Source organism: Microcaecilia unicolor, chromosome 5 (assembly GCF_901765095.1).
Source record: "Microcaecilia unicolor chromosome 5, aMicUni1.1, whole genome shotgun sequence".
NCBI lineage: Eukaryota > Metazoa > Chordata > Amphibia > Gymnophiona > Siphonopidae > Microcaecilia > Microcaecilia unicolor.
This window is the reverse complement of record NC_044035.1, coordinates 123,931,046-123,956,932: the sequence shown is the minus strand read 5'-3', so window position 1 is coordinate 123,956,932 and position 25,887 is coordinate 123,931,046.

Here is a 25,887-nt window from a genome sequence, read left to right as displayed (position 1 = left end):
AGTGCCTTAGGTGAACTTTCAGCCTTATGTACCCCCAAATTGCCTTTTAGGCCTTTTGCTTCCTCTCCATCCCTAAGATTTTAATAACTAAATGCAATAATCATAATTGCACCAATATCAACCCTCCTAGAGAAATCCTGTAAACATAAATAGTTGGTCAGCATACATCTAATTATTAAACTTAGGTTGATATATTTATTTCTTTATGTATTACTTTTTTGTTAGATGATACACTGCCTTAAAATTGTAACACCTAAAATTCTATAAAGGCAGTAAATTTAGGTGCCAAAACTCTGTGGGCTAAGATAACTTTCTATAATATCATCTAGGCCCCCAGATTCTGTTATAGAATAGAGCCTAAGTTAGCATTTGAGTGCCAACACTTATGCGTTAACACTTATATCATGTAAATTGCAGATGATAATGTTAGAAACTTACAGTATTCTATAAGCCTGGTGCTTGTGTGTGACCCTCCCATGCCCCATCCATATGCATGCCCTCTTTGCAGTTAGGTGCTAAAGCCTATGGGTGCTCACTTATAGAATAGTGCAGTTAGGTGCCTAACTTATTATTATTATTATTATTAGCATTTGTAAAGCGCTACCAGACGCACGCAGCGCTGAACACCTCACACAGAGAGAGACAGTCCCTGCTCAAAAGAGCTTACAATCTAAAAAATACAGACAGACAAGACAATTAAGGGCGAGGGAAGTACTGGGTGAGAAGGAAAACTTCCGTTTGAGTGCCTAAAGTTAGACGCTTAATTTTTTGCCTACCTTGAGGCATACTATGCAGAATTAGGGGCTAGTGTCTATAAAGCCCCTGAAGCAGGCATCATGCCAAAACATGCTGGGCATTTAATACTTGGTGGAAGCAATTACAATAGACTAATAGTGGACAGTAAGTGAGTCTTCCTCCAAATGTTATGCTCCATGGCAACCCACTGTATACATTTATATATGCGCTTTACTAGTTTAGTTTAATGTAGTTGGCATTTGATACACCACCTTTCACTCAAAATCGAAGTGGTGTACAATTCATAACAGGAAGACGGAAAGGAAGTACAAATGCATAGGATAGAGAAGAACAAAAAGAAAGAAGAGAGAAGTAAAAAAAAATAATAATAATACAGAGTCATCTACTGAGCGCATGGGTTAATTTATAACCCTGGGGTTGCTAGAGCAAGTAAATGTATTTTTAAGGAAGCTTTGAATTTTGAATATGTTTCATGTTCACTCTTAAGTATGAAGGAGCAGAAGTCTGGTCAAGATAGGAAAAGTTCTCTTTGTGACAGTGGGACTTTTAGTAGCCTGGCAGAAGCCAGGCCTTTTTCTTGCTTAATGCCAGACTCCAATTTGATACTCCTGGATGCTGCTTAACATAATGTTTTTCTCTCCCTCCTGTTCCCCATGTGAAGCTGGTGAGATACAAATGTAGGGGACAAGTCTTTGAAGAAGATAAAATAGGGTGGAAATGAGGAAGTAAAAGAGTGAATGGGAACCTGTATAAGGGACGTATGTATAAGACATAAGCGAGAGATTGGAGATGGAGAGGGAATGAGTGATGGGGAAGGAAAGGATTGGGTGAGGGAATGAGAGTCAGAGGTAGAAGAGACGGGGTAGTGTATGAATACAGAGTGGAAATGGGGAACTAGAAGGTGGCTGAAAGACGGGGATGAAAGATACAGGTGGAAGTAAGCATATGAATTAAAGGGATGCAATGCTGGAGGGGAGAAAAGGAAAAATAAAATTTAGCTGAAAGATTTTTAAAAACATAAGAGAAATGGAGAAAAAAGCTGAAACCTAAGGATCAGTGTCAGAGAGAAATAAAGGGAAGAAGAGTGGGGAAGATGAAGTCTGGGAGAGATGAAGAAGAAGCAGAGAACAGAAATGAGATCCTGGAAAAGGACTTAAGAAAAAGAGGAATTGCTAAGCCCAACTGAAAAAATTTAATAGACAAAGATACAAAATAGAAAGTAGGCACTCAGTTAATAGAATAGGGGTGTAAGGCAGTTACATGTGTAACTATAAATTATTGCCAATTAGTGCTTTTTAAGACCAAATATTGATACTTATTGTCAATTTAGCACTAATTAGCCAAATAAGTTATACATATTATGTAATGTAATTGGCTATTCTATAACTGCTTACCCAATTGTGTGCCTAACTTTGGGTGTCATGTATAGAATTTGGGGTATATATGTGCCATTTTGACACTGTAGTAACCTTCTGATGATCTATTATCTAAACAGTTTAGGTGAAAGGTATATTATTTATTGGATTTTGTTATTTTTACAATTTCTATAACCATAGCCATTGTATTGCATGTCTTTATAAGAGAGGCACAAAATAAACACCTATTTGTCTTGATAACTAGGATCCTTGTTATAAAATTACTCTACTTGATTGTCAATTATATTTAAGTACAGTTTGAATCATGTATAATTCAATATGTGTAAGTAAACGACAAACTCCAGGAATTTGCAGGAATATTGAAGAACATCAAGATAAATGTATGCCTAAAAAAAAAAACTTACTTGGTGATATAGGATCCCAGCAAATAGAAGAAAGTCACACCAGACATGATAGCAAATGCAATCCAAAGAGCTAGAAAAACACACAAATATTATGTTAGACTTTGATGGTTATAGAAAGTTATGCAATGATCCCAGTTCTTAGGTGAATTCAGGAATCAAGCAGCCAATTCTTGCTGAGTAGAGGAAAACATACAATGTTTATCCTGATTAAGTCATCTGCAGCATGAATATCATCATGAATTCTAATTATGTCTATCACTGACTTCTGTATAGATTTGTATATGTCATTTTACCTCTCAATGCCTTTTAATAATCCAGTTGCAACAGAACAGTACTACCATTCTTTCACTCTTGTCATCTATGGAAGATTTCATTAAGTATATGTTATTTTTATTTCTTCTTTTAAGTTTTAACTGTATTAGTTACATAACCACAGGAGTGTAGTGACCCCAAAACGTGCCCTGTGCGGCACGCCCCCAAGCATTCCTGTCCCTCCCACGTGTAGCAATCAAGCAAGGGAAGCCAAAGGACAGGGCACAATTTTGGCACCCTGGCCACATATTCCTTGCTATAGTCCTGCTTCACTATTCAGCAAGGAATACAGAAATGTACATATATAACACCAAATCTAGATTCCAAAGCATAAGAAATGTAGAGGCAGAATTTAGAAAGGACACATAGAGGGGAATTCAAATGTCCATGTCAGGACATGTGGAATATTGCTATATTATTTACAAGAGGCCGGGCCCGGGAAATTTTGTCCCCCCCCCCTGCCTCCCTCTCTCGGCGGTCCTGCCTCAACGCACGTGGAAACCCATGTGCTAACCATCCCTTTTAGTGCAGCTTAGTAAAATGGCACCATAACTTTCCAACTGTGAGGTAATTTTACAATTCTGAAAGCATCTCACACAGAAAACATATCACTCCATTGCCTAATTCCTGATTTTAATTCCTATTGCCATATGCCTGGTATGTTGGCGCTACAGTACACATGTGCCCTTCAGAAGTTGTTAGCATCACATTCTCTACTAGTCTTGATCAAAATCACACATCAGTTTTAACCAGGAATCTAAGAAAAATAGCTGGCATAGCATCCAATATGACACACTTCACAGATGTTAAGTCAATTGATTAAATACGCAGTTGCATTGTAATAGCCCTATATATGGGATTGGGGAATTGTAAGGTACAGCTTTTCAGCTGCTTGACACTGTTTATTGATTAGGAAAACATATTGCTGTTCTTTATATTGTAACACAATATTGTAATTACTGCATTATTACTAGACCTTCAGGTGTCATCATGGTGTCATCATGATAAGGGTTATAAGCAGTGCGTTTTTCCTAGCGAAAAAGGTGCCGGTACTCAAATGCCAGGCCACCCTTCACGGGTGGGATGATCACTGAGAGACCCACCCCACAATAGCCAGGCCCCCTGTAACTAGTCACAGAATCTATGACATAGCAGAATTGGTGTGTAGAGCCTGAGATCTTTCATTAAAACTTGGGAAGCATGGGTCAATTTTAGTAGACAATGGAAAAGGTGCCAGTACTCAGTACCCCCAAGTACCCTCTCAAAAAAAGCCCTGGTTATAAGAATCCAGAGGAATGGTACAATATAGGGGGTGAAGTGCTTCTGTGTATGAAAGAAGAGCGGGACTTAGGGGTGATTGTGTCTGATGACCTTAAGGTCTCCAAACAGGTACAAAAAGGGACGGTCAAAGCCAGAAGGATGCTTGGCTGCATAAGGAGAAGGATGACATGTTCTTATGACATTAGTGTAAAATTAATCCTTATATAAGCAGTGCTAGTTCCTTACATCAACTTATCAAAAACATTGAGCATGCACTTATTTTAGAATCTAAGCATATGTATCTATCGAAAGTCTGTGGGGTAGGATTATAAAAGATAAAACAATAATGAGTTCAGAATGCATTCCATAAAGTGTGTGGCTTTCACTAAAAACGGAAAACTATTTTTAGTATAGCCTTTTTCATTTTTTTTTTTATCTTACAACTAAACTTAACTTAGAACTCAAGTACAACTTACATCCTGGGATCAATATCTTTTCAGGAGTTTCAGGAATTAACTGGATAAATCAACCATTAGATTAGCGGTTGTAGACTAATACATTTTTGGCCAGGTATTAACATTCCACCTGCAAACAGTGATTCATCTAAATACATACATGTCTTTTCTTTACCTCTGTCAGTGCTTGGATCAAAATGTATTTACTTCAGTCTTAGGCATAAGTAACTCCATGCCTGAGCTCCATACCTGGAGAGTAATTATCTAACCAGTCATCTAGACTGAGAGATCAAGCAGGCACCTACCTGTAGTCTATTTTACAAAGGCACATAAAATTGCCCCTGCAAAGTTACAGGAATTGTGGCTATACTGAAGCTGGTGCAGAAAAAAAAGTGCAGTTGGCTACCAATGGGACAAGAATGCAGATGAAGTAGAGTTTACTGAAGGACCTAACAGGGTTATGGATCAGCAGAATGCCTGCACCAGGGGTCATATTGTCAGTTCATACACAGAAAGCTTCCTGTACAGCTCAGTTAAGTCATATTTCAAGATTAAAATTATGATAGTGCTGAATAGGCGCTGTCATTACTATATGACCCTTGATGCATGCATTCTGCTGAAACATGGGTCATGTCAGGTTCTTCAATAAACTCCTCCACTCTGTCTTGCTTGTCCCATTGGTTTGTTACAATCAGTGTGTTTTTTCTAGCAAAAAAGGTGCCAGTACTCAAATGCCAGGCCTCCCTTCAGGGGCGGGGTGATCACTGATGGACCCACCCCACACTAGCCAGGCCCCCTGAAACTTGTCACATAATCTATGACAAGGCAGAACTGGTGTGTAGAGCCTGAGCTCTTTCATTTAAACTTGGGGACCATGGGTCAATTTTAGCAGACACTGGAAAATGTGCCGGTACACAGTACCCCCAAGTACCCCCTCAAAAAAAGCCCTGGTTACAATGCATGTCACTTTGCTATATACCCAAATTCCCCAGGAGTGAGGCATGAGGCTGATATTTGAGAAGTTGGGATCTCATCAACTTACAGTGGACTTCTTTTCTGGATTACTTTATATTGTTTTCAAGACCATTATTTGAGGGTTGCATGTGCATTTTAAAGCCTGAAGCAATTCTACATATGTTATCTATATTATAATATGCTCTTGCCCTTTTATTTATGTTGGTAGAATGAAGAGAGTTATCACATTGAGAGGGGCATAATTGAAAGGGGTGCCCAGGTTTTCCTGAGGACATCCTCGCAGGACATCCCAGCGAAGGGGCGGGGAAACCCATATTATCGAAACAAGATGGGTGTCCATCTTTCGTTTCGATGATACAGTCGGGGATGCCCAAATCGCGAAATTTAGGTCGACCTTAGATATGGTCGTCCTTAGAGATGGTCGTCCCCGATTTTCGGCGATAATGGAAACCAAGGACGCCCATCTCAGAAACAACCAAATCCAAGTCATTTGGTCGTGGGAGGATCCATCATTCGTAGTGCACTGGTCCCCCTCACATGCCAGGACACCAACCGGGCACCCTAGGGGGCACTGCAGTGGACTTCAGAAATTGCTCCCAGGTGCATAGCTCCCTTACCTTGGGTGCTATGCCCTCCAACCCCCCCCCCAAAAAAAAAAAACACTACCCACAACTGTACACTACTACCATAGCCCTAAGGGGTGAAGGGGGGCACCTACATGTGGGTACAGTGGGTTTGTGGTGGGTTTTGAAGGGCTCACATTTACCACCACAAGTGTAACAGGTGGGGGGGATGGGCCTGGGTCCGCCTGCCTGAAGTGCACTACACCCACTAAAACTGCTCCAGGGACCTGCATTTGAGGCTGGCATAGAGGCTGGCAAAAAAATATTTTTAAAGTTTTTTTTAAGGTGGGAGGGGGTTAGTGACCACTGGGGGAGTAAGGGGAGGTCATCCCCAATTCCCTCTGGTGGTCATCTGGTCATTTAAGGCACCTTTTTGAGGCTTGGTCATAAGAAAAAATGGACCAAGTAAAGTCACCCAAGTCCTCGTCAGGGGCGCCCTTCTTTTTTCCTTTATCGGTCGAGGATGCCCATGTGTTAGGCATGTCCCAGTCCCGCCTTCGCTATGCTTCCAACACGCCCCTGTGAACTTTGGTCGCCCCCACGATGGAAAGTAGTTGAGAATGCCCAAAATCGGCTTTCGATTATGCCGATTTGGGCGACCCTGGGAGAAGGAGGCCCATCTCCCGATTTGTGTCGTAAGATGGGCGCCCTTCTCTTTCGAAAATAAGCCTGTGAGTGACATTTTTCATATGACGTCTAAGTCCAACTTTGGACTTTTTACTCAAAATGTCTAAAATTCAAGTGGGGAATATAACCATTTTCAACACAGAAAAACATCTATCTTTTTTTTTATGGTTATTTGCTAGATGTTTTTGTGCTCTATGCATTTATCTTTTGGTCGATTTTCAAAATAAAATCATCCAAGTGAAAAATGCACAAAATCAAGCAATTAGGATGTCAGAGGAGCCAGCATTCTTAGTAGACTGGCCACACAAATATCCCAGAAGAGCAGTGGGGCACCCTAGGGGGCACTGTAGTGGACTTCACATAAAAGGTCCCAGGTACACATTTCACTTTTGCTCCCTTACATTGTATAGCGAGTCCTCCAAAACCCACCAAATATCTACTGTACCCAATTGTACACCACTTCAATAGCCCTTATGGCTGTAGGTATATAAGTACATAAGTATTGCCATACTGGGTCAGACCAAAGGTCCATCAAACCCAGTATCCTGTTTCCAACAGTGGCCCATCCAGGTCACAAATACCTGGCAAGATCCCAGACAAGCTCAATACATTTTATGATGCATATCCCAGTGGATTTTCCCCAAGTCAATTTAATAATGGTCTATGCACATTTCCTTTAGGAACCCATCCAGACCCTTTTTAAACCCCACTAAGCTAACTGCCTTTACCACATTCTCTGGCAACGAATTACAGAGTTTAATTACACATTGAGTGAAGAAACATTTTCTTTGATTCATATTAAATTTACTACTTTGTAGCTTCATCGCATGCCCCCTTGTCCTAGTATTTTTGGAAAGAATAAACAAACGATTCACATCTACCCACTCAACTCTACTCATTTTATAGACCTCTATCATATCTCCCCTCAGCCGTCTCTTCTCCAAGCTGAAGAGCCCTAGATGCTTCAGCCTTTCCTCATAAGGAAGTCGTCTCATCCCCTTTATCATTTTCATCGCCCTTTTCTGCACCTTTCCTAATTCCACTATATCTTTTTTGAGATGTGGCGACCAGAATTGAACACAATATTTGAGGTGCGGTCACACCATGGACCTATATGTGGGTACAGTAGATTTTTAGTGGGGTTTGGAGAGCTGATACCTTCCACCACAAGTGTAACAGTTAGGGTGGATTATGGGCCTGGGTCCCCTTCTCTACAGTGCTCTGCACTGACCACTAGCCTACTGCTTCCTGCTCTAATAGGACTGGCTATAACATCTGAGGCTGTCATAGAGGCCAGTATGTACTGTTTCTTTTACATCTTTTGGGGATGGGAGGGGGTCAGTGACCATTAGGGGAGTAAGGGAGATAATTATTTTGTTCCTCCAGTGGTTATCTGGTCATTTAGGGCACTTTTTTGTGGCTTATTCATTCTAAAAACAGGTCTACCTCAAAACATCTTAGTTTTAGTCCTGGACATTTTTGTTCTGTTCCATTATAGCTGAAAAACATCCAGGTCTCGGGAATGCCCAAATCCCATCCTTAATACATCCCTAATACTCCCCCTTTGAAATTTGGATGCACTGCAGGAGAACAGCATAGAAAACATCTGGAAAATGGGTTTCAAAGCTACTGATTTGGACGTTTTTTGAGAAAAACATCCAAACGCTGTTTTATGCCACTTTTTATATGGTTTTCTCTGGTTAACCACTGACTACCTAAACAATATAACATGGATGAACTATGCTGGAGGTTGAAACAGTAGCTGCTGAATGGCAAAGAAGAGATCTGGGAATATCACCTGGATTATTGAGAACAATTCAGGATTTATTTATTATGAACGGTATCTCTGGCTGGTTTAAGTGCCAAGATAGAATGGCTGTCATTGGTCTGAAGTACCATGTGATTGTTGTCTGAGTTTTGATTGGTTTGAGTGAAGCTTGTGACATGACATGAAAAGGATGTTGATGTCATCTTTTTAGAAGCAGATGTGAAAGTGAACAAAAAGATGGGCTGAAGCAGATTTTTTGGAACATGATATCATTTTGGATGAATGCACTTTGGATATATATGTGGGGGGTTTTTTATTTAAAGGAAATGATATACTGAAGATTTAATGGAAAATATAAATCTGTTGAAGTGAAATGCTATACAACTTTGTTCATATTTTTGGAGGCCCATTTCTTTGAATATGAATAAAATGAATACTGATGATGGATAAGAGAATCCTATTGATGACTGTATGTTTTTTAGATTATCTGTTGTTTGAGGTATAGGATGTCAGTTATGTGAGGTAGAAGAGCATCTTCTTTTTCCAACTCTCTACCTTTCTTTGCTATAGAAACAATTCTGGGGTATCAGGACAAAATGTCCAAGAAGGGGTTGAGTGAAAAATAAAGATTCAGTGTAGCATACAAGAGATACTTGTTTGAAAATGGAATGCTCCTCTGGTGTGTGATGATGCTGATAAGGAAGAAAGAGTTATTTTCTTCTTTTGTGATATTCTCCTCACTGCTGTTACTACAAACATTTAATCACTAAAATTGCTACATCATTCTTGGCTGCCAATTTTCCTAGGTTCCAAATATAAGGAAATCAAATTATTATTTTTGGTAGCCACATATACAGAATACAACACTAAGGGCTCTGTTTATTAAGGTGTGTTAGTGTTTATATAGGGTGCCTTTAGGGATATTGTAGGCACGTACATAGTTAACATGCGTACATGGTTTATGCACGTTAAAAACATTAACGCACCTATAACGTTGCTTAGTAAACAGGGCTCTAAGGGGTCCTTTTACAAAGGCGTGCTGAAAAATGAATTGTGGTAGTGTAAGCATGGGTTTTGGGCCTGTGCTGATCTGTTTTTTTAGCGCCCCTGTAAAAAAAGCCTTTTTTTGCCGAAAATGGACATGAGGCAAAATCAAAATTGCTGCGCGTCCATTTTAGATCTGAGAACTTACCACCAGCCATTGACCTAGAGGTAAAGAATCCGGGCAGTAATGACCTACATGCGCGTATCGGACGCTCACCAAAAATGAAATTACTACAAGAGCCATGCGGTAGTCGGGCAGTAACTCCATTTTGGTATATGTTGGGCGCGCATAGACGCTTACATGGCTTAGTAAAAGGGCCCCTAAATTTCCCATAGACACAAAATGGTTTAAAGATGTAGAATATAACAGGAACTGCAAAAATAGCACACCAAAAGGAGTCAGCTGAAATTAACAAAAGTTTTGAAAAACAACTGAAGAAAACTGGACTGAAAATGATTCTATTCATGAGAAAAGTACCTAAAATTAATGCCCATACAAATCATTCATAGTTTTTAGGAACATGCAATCAAATAAATTTTGCTTTATGTAATTTTTCCTGTGTTGCTTCTGGGAATGTTCATTTTGTTTTCGTTTGGTCTTTGAGTGTACACTCTTTTGAAAGAAGGCACACTCAGCCTAATTCTAGATATGGTGCTAAAAATTGGCATCCATTAAAGTTTACGTGCACAATTGTAGGTGTCAGGACAGCACTTAATTTTTACATGTGGATCCAAAAAGGGGGCACGGCCATGGGAGGGGCATGGGTGGATCGGGGGCATTTCTGGAATTTATGCGCAGTTTTATAGAATAAGGAAGATCCATGTGTAATTTAATTGTGAGAATTTCACCAATTTTTACATAGTATAAATCCTTGCACCTAAAATTGGGCACTCATCCCAACACAAAACGCTATTCTATAAATGGTGCCCAACTTTGAGCACTCAGAGGATTACCATGAGAATGGAGGTATGTAGAACACTACGAAATGTATATGCTGAAGGGGCAGAGTAGTGTGGTCAACAGGACACTTCCAGAAGAACACGTGTGGACGATAGAGATATAGCAACACAAGTTTATTGCATAAAAGGACTCGACACGGCACCGTGTTTTAGCAACAATGCCTGCCTCAGGAGTCTTGTTGTATAAATTGCGTTCAAGAATAAATCAAAATATAACCATAAAGGTTCAAGAATAAATCAACCTTTGGCCAGAGAACTCCAATCTGTTTCAGCTCAGAGGAAAAACATTTTTCCAACAGTCTATCTAAAGATTACATTACCTTTATGGTGCCATGTCGAGTCCTTTTATGCATTAAACTTGTTCTGTTATATCTGTATCGTCCACGCATGTTCTTCTGGAAGTGTCCTGTTGACCACACTACTCCACCCCTTCAGCACAACTTTGAGAGCCATTTATAAAATACCACTTAGCGTGAAATGTTATTGGTGCTATATACAGAATCTAGCCCATCTTGTGCAAAGAAAGCGTACTTTTTCTGAAAGAGTGTGCACTATGCATGCTGTACAGTGGTTTGCACATGCTCAATGGGTTTCTGCTTTGCAAATAATGCACACCCACAAAAAAGTGCATTGACAAATCATCAAGTACAATTTTTGTGCTTTTTCTGCTCAATTTTGCTTGTAAACATACAACAACATGGGATATGTTGTTGACATTTCCCGTATCATTGCAAACAAGTGCCCATCCCTAATATTTTTATTTAAGGGCTAAATTTCTTAATCATAGGTCAAAACTCCTTCTAAATTACAGTCTAATGCTGTTTAATATTCCTTGTATTAATAACATGAAAAAATCAATTTTCCTTGCAGAATAACTTTAGCTTTAATTGCTACAAACATGACTATAGATACGATTTTAAAAAATCACTCAAAATGCTTATCTCTAAATGCTTTCAATGTAGATCTAAGCATGATTAAAAGGGCTCCAGTGAGCTTATCTGAAAGGATGTTATACTCATTCAACCAGGAGCTTCATAATTGTTGAAACCATGCCAAAGTAAATAACCCAATGGGGGCCCTCATTTCACCTACTCAAGATTGTCTCAGGGGTTCACATAAAGGAAACAATGCATCTTTTATAAGAGCAACATTTGCAAAAATGCCCCTCAAAATATCTTTATATACAATGAGGAATGAGAAATGGGTTCTAACATTTTTTTAACAAGCTGATTTACAGATGCCAATTGCTGAAACTGACCAAATGGCATGATTTCAGCAGCTCTGAAGTGTTTTGAACATTTTTTAACATATCTACAGTTATGCTTGAAGCTAAATTTTTTTCTACAAAAATAACTGATGTTTTCATGTTATTGTTTTAAAGATTATTATTTAACATCAAATTATATCCTAATGCTGCTTAATAATATTCAAATTATGCTTCCTAATGTCAGGGGCTATTTTGTGGGAGCTTTGTATCAAAATAGCCCTTGACAAAATGGCCCCTCACACAAAATAGCCCCGACAAAACAGCCTTGTATCAAAATAGCCCTTGACAAATCAGGCCCTAAAAAAATAGCCTTTAACAAATGGCCCCTCCCACAAAATAACCCTCGACAGAATAGCCCCTAGACAAAATAGCCCCCTTAACAAAGTAGCCCCCTAGAAAAAAATAACACATCCCAAAAAAAAAAGATGATAAACTACAAGTGAAATCTTCACTGATAAAGCAAAGATACATACCTGTAGCAGGTATTCTCCGAGGACAGCAGGCTGATTGTTCTCACATGTGGGTCGACGTCCACATCATCCCGGGAACCGACAATTTTGCAAGCAAAATATTGAAACAGTTTGCCAGATTCTTCTCGCGCGTGTGCAGCGCGCATGCGCCGATCATCTTCCCACCCGTTGCGTGAGCGTTCCTGCTCAGTTTAATAAAAAAACAAATAAACAACAACAACTCCAAAGGGGGGGTGGGCGGGTTTATGAGAACAATCAGCCTGCTGTCCTTGGAGAATACCTGCTACAGGTATGCATCTTCGCTTTCTCCGAGGACAAGCAGGCTGCTTGTTCTCACATGTGGGGTATCCCTAGCAACCAGGCTCACTCAAAACAATGAACATTGTCAAGTCAATTGGGCCTCGCAACGGCGAGGACATAACATAGATTTACCTGAAACCATAAACACTAAGTGAGAGTGCAGCCTTGAACAGAACAAAATGGGTCTAGGAGGGTGGAGTTGGATTCTAAACCATGAACAGATTCTGCAGCACCGACTGCTCGGGTACCCTGCTGAAGGCAGTAGTGAGATGTGAATGTGTGGACTGATGACCACATTGCAACCTTGCAATTCTCCTCAATGGAGGCTGACTTTAAGTGAGCCACTGACGCAGCCATGACTCTAACATTATGAGCCGTGACATTTCCCTCCAAAGACAGCTCAGCTTGGGCATAAGTGAAGGATATGCAATCTGCTAGCCAATTGGAGATTGTGCGTTTTCCGATGGCGACTCCCCTCCTGTTGGGATCAAAAGAAACAAACAACTGGGTGGACTGTCTAAAGGGCTTTGTCCGCTCCACCTAAAAGGCCAATGCTCTCTTGCAGTCCAAGGTGTGCAAACTGCTTTTGCCAGGGCAGGTATGAGGATGGGGAAAGAATGTTGGCAAGACAATTGACTGGTTCAGATGGAACTCCGACACCACTACCAAGGCCTGAAGCTCACTGACTCTATTAGCTGAAGTAACAGCCACCAAGAAAACAACCTTCCAGGTCAAGTACTTCAGATTGCAGGAATTCAGTGGCTCAAAAGGAGCTTTCATCAGCTGGGTGAGAACGACGTTGAGATCCCTTGACACTGGTGGAGGTTTGACAGGGGGCTTTGAGATAAGCAAACCTCATGACGTGAACAACTAAAGGCTGTCCAGAGATAGGCCTACCCTCTACATGGCAATGATAAGCACTAATCGCACTAAGGTGAACTCTTACGGAGTTGGTCTTGAGACCAGATTCTGACAAGTGTAGAAGGTATTCAAGCAGGGTCTGTGTAGAACAAGAAAGGGGATCTAGGGCCTTGCTGTCACACCAGACGGCAAACCTCCTCCATTTGAAAGAGTAACACCTCTTCGTAGAATCTTTCCTGGAAGCAAGACTCGGGAGACACCCTCTGAAAAACCCAAGGAGGCAAATTCTAAGCTCTCAACATCCAGGCTGTGAGAGCCAGAGACTGGAGATTGGGATGTAGAAGTGACCTCTCGTTCTGAGTGATGAGGGTTGGAAAACAGTCCAATCTCCACGGTTCTTCGAAGGACAACTCCAGAAGAAGAGGGAACCAGATCTGACGCAGCCAGAATGGTGCAATCAGGATCATGGTTCCGCAGTCTCATGGTTCTGGCAGATGCCAGGCCAAAAGGCAGTACACGGTACTGAAAGTGCTGTTTTCCTAGCCGAAATCGAAGATATTTCCTGTGAGCTGGAAGTATCAAGATGTGGGTGTAAGCATTCTTTAAGTCCAGAGAGCATAGCCAATCATTTTCCTGGATCATGGGAAGAAGGGTGCCCAGGGAAACCATCCTGAACTTTTCTCGGACTAGAAATTGGTTCAAGGCCCTTAGGTCTAGGATGGGACACATCCCCCCTGTTTTCTTTTGCACAAGGAAGTACTTGGAATAGAATCCCAGCCCTTCTTCCCCTGGTGGAACGGTTCAACTGCTTGGGCCTGTAGAAGGGCGCAGAGTTCCTCTGCGAGTACCTGTTTGTGCTGGGAACTGTAAGAATGAGCTCCTGATGGACAATTTGGAGGTTTGGATTCCAGATTGAGAGTGTATTCTGACTGGACAATTTGAAGAACCCACCGGTCGGAGGTTATGAGTGGCCACCTTTGGTGAAAAAATATCAACCTCCCCCCAACCGGCAAGTCGTCCAGCATGGACACATTTACTGAGGCTATGCTGAACTGGAGCCAATCAAAAGCCCATCCCCTGCTTTTGCTGGGGAGCCACAGAGGCCTTAGGTGCATGCTGTTGATGAGAACGAGCGCGCTGGGACTGAGCCTAGACAGGCTGCTGAGAAGCAGGAGTGTACCTACGCCTAGCATAGGAATAGGGAGCACTCCTCTTCTATCCAAAAAACCTCCTAGATGAGGAGGTAGTAGCAGAAGACACCCGGCGGGACAGAGAATCCATAGCATCATTGTACTTTTTGAGCTGGTCAACCAGATCCTCTACTTTCTCACCAAAAAGGTTATCCCCGCAGCAAGGAACATCCACCATCCGCTGCTGGACTGAATGATCCAGGCCAGAGACACGCAGCCATGAGAGTCTGTGCATCACTATACCTTGGGCAGCGATCCTGGATGCTACATCAAAAGTGTCGAACGTACCCCTGGGCCAGGAATTTTTGACACGCCTTCTACTGCCTGACCACCTGGCAAAAAGTCTTGGCCTGCTCTGGAGGTAGTGCATCAACCAAGCTAGACAGTTGCCTCACCGAGTTCCACAAGTCAATGCTTGTGAAGAGCTGGTATGTTTGGATTTTGGCAGCGAGCATAGCAGCCTGATGCGCCTTCCTCCCAAAAGATTCCAAGGTTCTAGATTCTCTGCCTGGGGGCGCCAAGGCATAGTCCCTAGTACTCTTAGCTCTTTTGAGAGTGGAGTCCACCACCATGGAATTGTGAGGTAGCTGAGACTTCATCAATCCAGGCTCCCCGTGGATCCAATATTGGGATTCAGTCCTTTTCGGGATCACGGGATTAGACAGAGGGAATGACCAGTTTCGCATAAGGACTTCCTTGAGTACATTATGCAAAGGAGCCATTGCAGCCTCTCTAGGTGGAGAAGGATAATACAGGACCTCGAGCATCTCAGCCCTAGGCTCATCCTTAACCTCAATAGGGAAGGGAATAGACGCAGCCATTTCCTGGACAAAGGAGGTAAAGGACAGACTCTCCGGTGGAGATAGTCTCCTTTCTGGTGGAGGGGAAGGGTCAGAAGGAATCCCATAGGTCTCATCAGAAGAAAAGTACCTGGGATCCTTCTCTTCCTCCCATGAACGCTCATCTTCAGTATCAGACAAGACATCTCTCAGAGCAGTCCCAAACTCAGCCTGCCTCGACGCCGAGGAACGACGTCCTCGATGGCAGTGCCGAGAAGTTGATGCCCGCCTGAGGACCTCACCACAGGCGAAGAGCCAGAGACCACTGTAGCCAACAGTATGGAAGGTGCAAGCACCCCCGACACCGAAGCAGACTGGCGCAGCAACCCTTCCAGAAGCTCTGGAAGCAGGGCCCTGATACGCTCATCGAGAGCCACTGTCGGGCAAGGCTGCCGGGTCAGTAAAGGAGCCGGTGGCAGAATCTGTCGAGGCTCGGGAGCAGGTACCGGGCTGATAGACCAACGCATTGGCACCTCCTGAATAGAGGGAGAGCGATCCTTTCGGTGCCGATGCTTCTCAGGTGTCGAATCCCTCGACGCCCCAGAGCTCCCGGCACCGTGTGTCGAAGGAGAACGATGATGGTGCTTCTTCGCCTTTGCTTGATGCCCGTCAACTAGACTCCTCGGTACTGATGAGAAAGATGTGGAATCCTCACGTCTCCTTAGGGCCGGGTCCGACGAAGGTTGGTCTCGGGGGACCTGCATAACAGGAGGCCTCGAGACAGTTGGAGACCCACTCGATGCCTCACTGCTCCTAGCACGAGTTGGTCGTTCCGCAGCCATTACCTTCGCTCCCGACGTCGATGTGTCCCTCGATGTCGATGTAGACACCGCCGACCTCAGTACCAATGTCGAAGGACTGGACTGAGCCCCAAAAAGCTTCTCTCGTTGGGCCTCTCGAGATGCTTGGGTCCGTTTCTTCATGCAAAGACACAGACTGCAAGCGGCTGGGCTGTGGTTGGGCCCAAGGCATTGGATACACCAAGCATGGGTATCGGTACCCGAGATAGTCCGGTTGCACCGAGTACAACACTTGAAGCCACTGGGTGTCATCAATGACATGGAAGAAAAAAACGGCTTCAGCGAAATCAAAAGAAGCGATCGTGCCTGTTAAAAGAAAAAAAGGGCACGAAAAGAAGGGAACAATCCAACTGCGCGGCGTCAAAAAAAACAAAGGAAACTTTAAAAGGGGCAAAAAAGTAAAGAAAACTATGGGAATTTTTTTTTTTAACTGTAATCCTACTTAACGAAAAAGAAAGAAATAAGGGCAAATGCAGAACACTCTTTCCCAGGCCTGAGAGGGGTGGGGGAAAAAACTCGACCGCACCTCACTGCGGAGAAAAAATAACTGAGCGGGAACACTCACACGATAGGCAGGAAGATGATCCACGCATGCGCGGTGCGCGCTGCACACGCGCCAGAAGACTCTGCCAAGATTTTTTAAATATTTTGCTTGCAAAATTGCCGGTTCCCGGACCGACGCGGACGTCGACCCACATGTGAGAACAAGCAGCCTGTTTGTCCTCGGAGAATGGCTCCTACCAGCACTGCATTGTATTCGTGATCTGATCTGCTGCCATGTCTTTTTTAGGGACTTTTTACCCACTGCAGTAAAAAGGGGCCTGGCACGCAACAAAAACTGCTACCGCAGGGCCCTTTTTACCAGAGCTTGGTAAAAGGACTCCTAAGTGTAGTAGCCTTGTCCATGTCCCATCCATGTATATACTCTTGGCATTTACCCGCTATGTATAAACAGTGTTGAAGAATCAAACCTCATTCAATGATGATCAAATGGCTTACTCAGTCTATACACACTAGTAATCAAAGAGATGTAAGCCAAATAATAATATTGTTTCACTAGTCTAAATAATTTAAATTAGGGAGGAAAAGACTTCAGAATTCAGTGCACACTTAGGGCTATGTTTACTAAGCAGCGCTATGGGTGCGTTAGCATTTTTAACACGTGTAAACGGTTTACGCGCATTAAACGCTAACGCGCCCGAAGAAATGTATAGGTGCGTTAGTGTTTAACGTGACTTAAATTTACAGGTGCATTAAAAATGCTAATGCACCTTAGTAAACATACCCCTTATAATGGTACACTGAAAACTTCTATCAAAGCTATCATTGGGCAGAAAAACCTCCCAGATATTGCAACCAAAAATGGTGACATTTATTTTTGCTTCTGAATACTGTTAACTTTGATGGAAAACCCACTGAACACAATAAACAGTAACTATTAAATTGCAGCAAAAAGAGACTGCAAAAAGTTATCTGAATGAGCTGAGCGCAACAGAGCTGTCCATTTCACTGAAATAGCTTCATCAGGAGCAGTTTTGTAACATTTATATTTATTTATTTGGATTTTGCTTACACCTTTTTAGTAGTAGCTCATGGTGAGTTACATTCAGGTACACTAGTAGTTGATAAGAATATTATAAATGCAATTGCTGTGCAATCAAACTCACTCTTCAAATGCTGCCATGTACGGCAATCACATTTATGGTATAGCTACATTGCTATGCGCTGATTAGCATATGCTTAATGCGTGAGCCCTTACTGCCTACCCCAGCAGTAAAAATGGCCTTAGTACATGGGAATGACCCATGTAAGGGCACGCTATGGTCAGTTTTTACTGTTGTTTGGTAAAAGGGCATCTACATAAGTACATAAGCACTGACACGCTGGGAAAAGACCAAAGGTCCATCAAGCCCAGCACTCTGTCTCCGACAGCGGCCAATCCAGGCCCCAAGAACCTGGCAAAACCCCAAAATTTAATAATGATCAATGGACTTTTCCTTCAGGAATCTGTCCAGACCCCCTTTAAACTCAGCAAGGCCAGTTGCCGTCACTACCTTCTCCGGCAATGAGTTCCAGAGTCTAACTACGCGCTGAGTAAAGAAAAACTTTCTCCGATTTGTTTTAAACCTACCACATTCTAATTTCATCTTGTGTCCCCTGGTTCTATCATTGTTAGAAAGTGTAAACAAACGCTTCACATCTGTCTGCTCTATCCCACTCATTATTTTGTAGACCTCTATCATATCACCCCCTCAGCCGCCTTTTCTCCAGGCTAAAGAGTCCTAGCTGTCTTAACCTCTCCTCATAGAGTAGTTGTCCCATCCCTTTTATCATTTTTTGCTATTGATACATGTTGCTCATTTACACATTTAAATGCTGCTACTTAGATGTGTAAAATCCATGCAAGCCTTCGAAATGACCTCCTTAATTTTAGTAGCTCTTTTTGAACAGTGTTTATACCTTGTTGTTTTTTTTACTTTTTGATGATTATTTAAATTCTTCTTCCTTGTATTTTATTTCTATTTACTTTATTGTATAATTTATATCTACATTTTATTGAAACCCACTTTGATTTCCTTTTTAGATTTGTGGTTAATCAAGCATATTCAACCAAGCTAAACAAAGTGATGAACTACTAACTTTAAAGTTAATGGATTAGGATCAGTGAATCACTTCAGGGGCCCTTTTGCAACAGTGTGGCAAGCCGCGTGCCAATTCGGCACTACTGCCAGAGCCCCGCACTGGTTCCTGCCCTCACTGCTTACCATTTCTGGCACTTGAAAAATATTTTTCTATTTTTAGTGCCGGGGGCTTACTTGGCAGTAATCCGTGCTGCCCGGTTACCACTGGGATAACATGGGAGCCCTTACCACTTCCTAAGTAAGTGGCAATATGGGCTTCAACAAGAAATAGCTGCACAGCAAGTGCTTAACTGTCCGCACGGCCATTTCCTTTTTTTTTTTTAAATGCCTTTTACCCACTGCAGTAAAAGGGGGCCTCAGTGCGTGGCAAATCCATGCACCAGTCCCACCGCAGGGCCCCTTTTACTGCAGCTTGATAAAAAGGGCCCTTGATTTGAAATGCCCCATTACTAGAAAAATAGTCATCTGAATTCAGTGGCAGTTGGAGCAGAAATGTATGAGTTCAGATGAGTCAGCAAACAACAAGGCAAACGGTTCGCCAAATTCAATGTGGAGAATAAAATGAAAGGCATACTTTATAAAAGAATACAGTCTTCATTACTAAATTAAAAGCTCCCAGAGGTTCAACATAAAATGCCTGGCGTGGCCATGTTTTTCCAGAATAACCTGCTGCATCAGGGGCAGTAAGTGACCAGCTGATGTTCACTGAATATACAACGCTTTTACCAGTGAACGATCCCAGAGCATTGTTTGCTATGCTTTTAACAGCTGCACCAGCCAGGCTGATTTTGAGGTGTAACATCAACTGGTCATTTACTGCCCCTGATGCAGCTGGTTAGTCTAGCGAAACATGGCCATGTCGGGCATTTTATGTTGAATCTCTGAGAACTTTTAATTCAGTAATAAAGACTGCATTCTTTTACATTGAGTTCAGATTTTTTTTCAGTCACTCTGGGTCGCTTATATTCTGCAAACTTGTGAGATTTTTATCTTAAAGAGTAATGCCTTTGGTCAAGCAAGTGAAGGTATATGGTAAGCATTGGAGAGCTGTCTTCTCATATAGGACAATCATCAATTATGCTCTTGAGGTATGTCTTTCATATTTATAAGAGAGAAACATGATACAGAAAGATACAAGGGACTGAAATACCAGAAAATAAACTTTATTCTGATGGAACTAAATATCATAAGAAGATATTTCTTCACTCAAAGTGAAATTAAACTTTGGAATTCATTGCCAGAGAATGTAGTAAAAGCAGTCAGCTTAGCAGGGTTTTAAAAAAGGTTTGGATAATTTCCGTAAGCCATTATTAAAATGGACTTGGGAAAACTACTACTTTTTTCTAGGATAAGCAGCATAAAATCTGTTTTACTCTTTTGTGTATTGCCAGGTACTTGTGACCTGGATTAGCCATAGTTGGAGACAGGACACTAGGCTTGATGGACCTTTGGATGGGAATAATCGAACGGCGCCGACAAAATTGATCTTTGGGCCCGGAGCCGTATTTTCGAAATACGCTTGTTGCCGGCCAAATCGCTCGCCGGGTTTAGAATAGGATCGCCGGCAGATTGTCAGGTTTAGATGAGATGGCCGGCTCCGATTTTCAGCCATAATGGAAACCGGACCTGGCCATCTCAAACCCGGCGAAATGCAAGGCATTTGGCCGTGGGAGGAGCCAGCATTTGTACTGCACTGGCCCCCGACATGCCAGTTCACCAACCGGGCACCCTAGGGGGCACTTGAAAAATCTTTAAAAAAAAAAACAAAATTAGCTTCCAGGTGCCTAGCACCCTTCCCTTGTGTGCTGAGCCCCCCCAAATTCCCCCAAAACCCACTGTCCACAAGTCTACACCATTACCATAGCCCTAAGGGGTGAAGGGGGCACCTACATGTGGGTACAGTGGGTTTTGGGGATTTTTGGAGGGCTCAACATTAACCACCACAAGTGGAACAGGTAGGGGGGGATGGGCCTGGGTCCACCTGCCTGAAGTGCACTGCACCCACTACAAACTGCTCCAGGGACCTGCATACTGCTGTCAGGGAGCTGGGGATGACATTTGAGGCTGGCATACAGGCTGGCAAAAAAATGTTTTAATTTTTTTATTTTCTGTGTGGGAGGGGTTTGGTGACCACTTGAGGAGTAAGGGGAGGTGATCCCCGCTTCCCTCCAGTGGTCATCTGGTCAGTTGGGGCTTTTTTTGGGGGACTGGGTCCTAAAAATACATGGACCAAGTCCGCCCGGCGAAATATTCATTCGAGCTGGCAGTTTTTTTTTCATAATAAGGTGAAGCCGGCCATTTCATAACCCCGCCCCTACCCGCCTTCGCTACCCTACCAACACGCCCCCTTGAATGTTGGCCGGCGCCGCAACGAAAAAGCAATTGGGGCCGGCCAAAATTGGCTTTAAATAATACCAATTTGGCCGGGATTGAGAGGTCGCCGGCGATCTCCCGATTTGTGTCGGAAGATCGCCGGTGATCCCTTTCGAAAATAAGCCTGTTGGTCTGTCTCACTATGGCAATGCTTATGTTCTTATGTAAAATGATGGTCTTTAAAGGAATACAACATTCCAAAAATACTTTAAATGTTTTTTTTTATGACTATTGAACTAGTTTCACTTTTCAAACCTAATGTATAGGAAAGTTAAATAAGAAGCCCACTGTACATGGAAAGAAAAAGATACAGTAGCTATTGATAAAACCACCAGTACATATTTTACTAAGTAAAATAAAGCCCTCGTATTTCTACTATGAGAATACCATAATAACTGGTACACAGATGGCAGCATTCAATTAAACTAAAACTTAATGCAGCATAAAGAAAGTTCACAACAGGAAAGATTGTGTGAAATAGAATGCCTACATAACTGCAGTTTCATCATATTTATTGCAAATGATATCAATAATTTTTCAGCCGAAGTACATTGTGTCACTGTCTGGCAGTTAAAAAGCAGACCCTCACCTCCCCCACTTATCCAGGCAAAAATATAGTGGTTGCCTGGAAATCTTCCATCTGCATATGCAGCAGAATCCAGCAATTTGATTAATTTGAGGTAATCTGAGCTCTAGGGATACTAAGGTGCTTGGTAAAAAGAAAAGTCTTTTGATTGGAAATGGTCTGATCAGATCTTTTCCACTGTATTGTATACATGTCATGCTAAATCTTACAGAAATAAAACACTGTTTTTATTAGATGTAATCAGATTGCCATCTTTGCGCACTCGGTCCTGGAGGAGCATCGAGACAAAACCTGTTACTGTTAGGAAGAAATCTGCACTTGTGAGCATCTACCTGTGAGGAAATGGTCTTAAAACTTAGATAAAAGGGGGAGCTGGGTTAAGCTGACAATTTCTGTGTCTATTTAAAATGCAGTGTTTATTTATATAGGCAATTAAGATATTGCACAGCAGTAAAACTTTCAGCTATTGCTTTAATAAAGGCCATTAAGGTATAGTTTATGTTAATGTTTGATGTCCAACCTCCAGCCCAACTCCCTCCCACCCCCCAAGCATAATCTTTGATTTACAGACTTTTAAGCTAATTAAGAGGAAAGCAAGGAACTTTTTCAGCATAAGATTTAATTGAGTATCTTTATCAGCATTTTCTTAGCCTCTAGCAATATATTTCTATAGGACTCTTTTACTAAGCCACACTAGCAATTCCTGTGTGGTAAATGAGAGGAAGCCCATTCAATTCCTATGGGCTTCATCTCATTTGCCACATGGGAATCACTGGCGTGGCTTTGTAAAAGAGGCCCTAAGACCTTAGAAGTCCCTGCAGTTCATCTTGAAACAAACATGAAATAAATAGCATGACTATACCTAGTAAGCCTAAGGGACTTTAACATAAAGTCTCTTAAGCGTATTAGGTATATTTTATGCTATATAAGTATCTTTACTCCCTTAGCAACTCACTAATATTAAGATGCAGACAGCAGTCCAGCAGCAAGATGGGGGCTATCTAGTCTATTGCAATGAGGGGCCCTTTTATAGATCAGTGGTAAGCCCAACACAGGCTTACCGCTCGCTCTTCCAGGACTACCGCCGGCCCAAAGCAGCCGCATATGGTAGTCCCACCCCGAGTGTGCGCCATTTCCGGGGAAAAAGAAAACAACTGGAAATGCCCTGCATGGCGATAACCCAGTGGTAATCGGGCATCACCATGTGCTGCCCAGTTACCACCTGGTTAGCGAGGGAGCACTTGTCGCCACCTCAATGGGTGGCGGTAAGGGCTCCCTGCCTCGTAGCCACACGGTAAGAGTTGTCTCACCTTGTGGTCATTTTTGGGGGGCATTAACTGGTTGCTGAAAAAATGGCCCTGGCATGTGGGAAAAACGGCACCCGCCACTAGCGTAGCTTGGTAAAAGGAGCCCTGAATGTCCCTCCCAGTTGGTAACAGATCATATGTGTGTACTCAGTGCAAAGACTTCATACCACTCTGGGAAGAAACATGAACTCTGGAGGCAAGAGTAGTAGACTTTAAGGTGCCAAGGCAGACAAAGAGGTCTGTGCTATCATGGAGAAAAAAAGGTCATTTAAAAGGAAAGCATCAATTTTGTGTGGCAGGAAGTGATCCTGTAACCAGGACCTGCTCTTTGGGTGACGTAATAACTTCTCACACCGAAGATGTACCTCCAAGTGCATTTGCCCAGGACAGAAGGATTAGGATTGTCATTGTAGTTGGAATTCAATCATCAATCATGTAGCTAAACTGGGTGACCGATAGATATGAGGATCTCTTGATAATCTGACTACCTGGTTTGAAGTGACACACTTCACTCATCACCTGAACAAACTTTTAGTCAGTGCTAGAGAGGTACATGCATGCCGATACCAATGACAATATAAACTGTTGGAATGAGGTTCTAGAAGCCAAATTTAGCTTTTTAGTTTATAAGGGTTCCCGGCAGTAGTGGCCATGAACTAATGGGGAAATTAGTACATCGCCATTAAAAAAACCTGACCATTGCCATTTTTCACCCGCACTAGCAGGGGCGTAGTCAGACTTCGGCGGGAGAGGGGTCCAGAGCACGAGGTGAGGGGTCACATTTTAGCCCCCCCCCCCCCGGTGCCGCCAACCCCTCGCTACTTTTGACCCCCCCCCCCCCCCGGTGCTGCCGCCACTGCCCCTCCCCCATCCCTTTTGACCTCCACGCTCCCACCGCCGCCAACCCTCCCCCACCGCCGCCGTCAGGTACCTTTGCTGGTAGGGGTCCCCAACCCCCACCAGCTGGTCCCCTTCAGTGCTGGTCTCCAAGTCCAGCATGTTCGCTGATCTGGATTCTGTTTCTGTGAGTCCTGATGTCCTGCACGTAGGATGTCAGGACTCACAGAAACAGAATCCAGATCAGCAACGCGCCGGAGACCGGTGTTGAAGAGGACTTCAGCTGGCGGGGGTTGAGGACCCCTACCAGCAAAAGGTACCTGACGGCGGCGGTGGGGGAGGTGAAAGCAGGGGGGTCAGCTCTAAATCTGCGGGGGTCCATGCCCCATGCCCCTGTGCACTAGAAAGTGGTCAGAGTACAAAGCAAACTCATGCACTAATTGCAGCGCTGGCCACTTTCTAGTGCACTTTAGTTAAAAAAAACCCAAAATGAGCTAAGTTAGATGACAGAGCCTGAATCTATTTTCCCCATATTAGTTATATTATGTAGAGCAAATCATGTCATCACCTGTGATTAAACTGCAAAATAAATACCACATTGAAAAACATGACCATAGAAAAAGGATTGCTAAATACTAAATACACAATCATAACAGACTAGAGGTACTAAAAGGGATTTTCACAATTTGTGTCCCTGGTGAAAATGCTTATTGTATAGAACCCAATGTGTTGCTTTCTAAGGGGTTGAATTCAAGTTTTAGAAATCTACATGTTTAGAGATTTGTCCCCTTTCTCTGGCTGAATTTATGTGGTTAAAATGACACTTTGCACAAAGTAGGACAGGTAAGAAATGGGGCAGGCTCAGAGGAGATTTTTGTAGAGAAGTGTACAGGCAATTTTTTTTCCATTTCTTCAGAAATTTGTTTTTCCTCCCCACCCACCACCCCCAGTTCTGTTACAATTTTTTCTGGCTATTTCCCATTTGTTTTTTCGTTTTAAAGGCACATTAGAACGTTTTAACATTCCCTAAGGTTGTAAGTATGGAGTCCTTTTACTAAAAGTTAATGTGTGCTAAGTGCCACATGACCCATATGTATAAAATGGTTGATTCAGCATTTAGCACAAGCTAATCTTTGTTAGTATGCACCAAGCTTTAGTGAAAGGGACCCTACATATTTTTAAGACACACTAATGAATCAAAGTGTGCTAACAATGGGCTTTAGCCAGTTAATACAATATCTATCCCCAACTAGCTAAATTTAGCTGGCTAAATGTCTAAATCTACCTGCTCAAATTCTGAGCAGGCAGGTCTGAAGCCCAATTTAGCATAGACCACCTAGAGAGGAAAAGGGACAGCCAAGTCTGAACATGTACAATTTCCCAAGGTGTTATAAAAGGCTCGTTGAATCTAGATCCTTTGGTAAAATATGTATAAGGATGTGAGAAATAAACATATAGGTTAGTTTAGTTTGAGACTTGATATACCACCATCATAGTGATGCACAATAATACCAATGCAAAAGAAAAGAACTTTATAAAAATAATTAAAGGGATAGCATAAGTACATAAGTACATAAGTAGTGCCATACTGGGAAAGACCAAAGGTCCATCTAGCCCAGCATCCTGTCACCGACAGTGGCCAATCCAGGTCAAGGGCACCTGACACGCTCCCCAAACGTAAAAACATTCCAGACAAGTTATACCTAAAAATGCGGAATTTTTCCAAGTCCATTTAATAGCGGTCTATGGACTTGTCCTTTAGGAATCTATCTAACCCCTTTTTAAACTCCGTCAAGCTAACCGCTCGTACCACGTTCTCCGGCAACGAATTCCAGAGTCTAATTACACGTTGGGT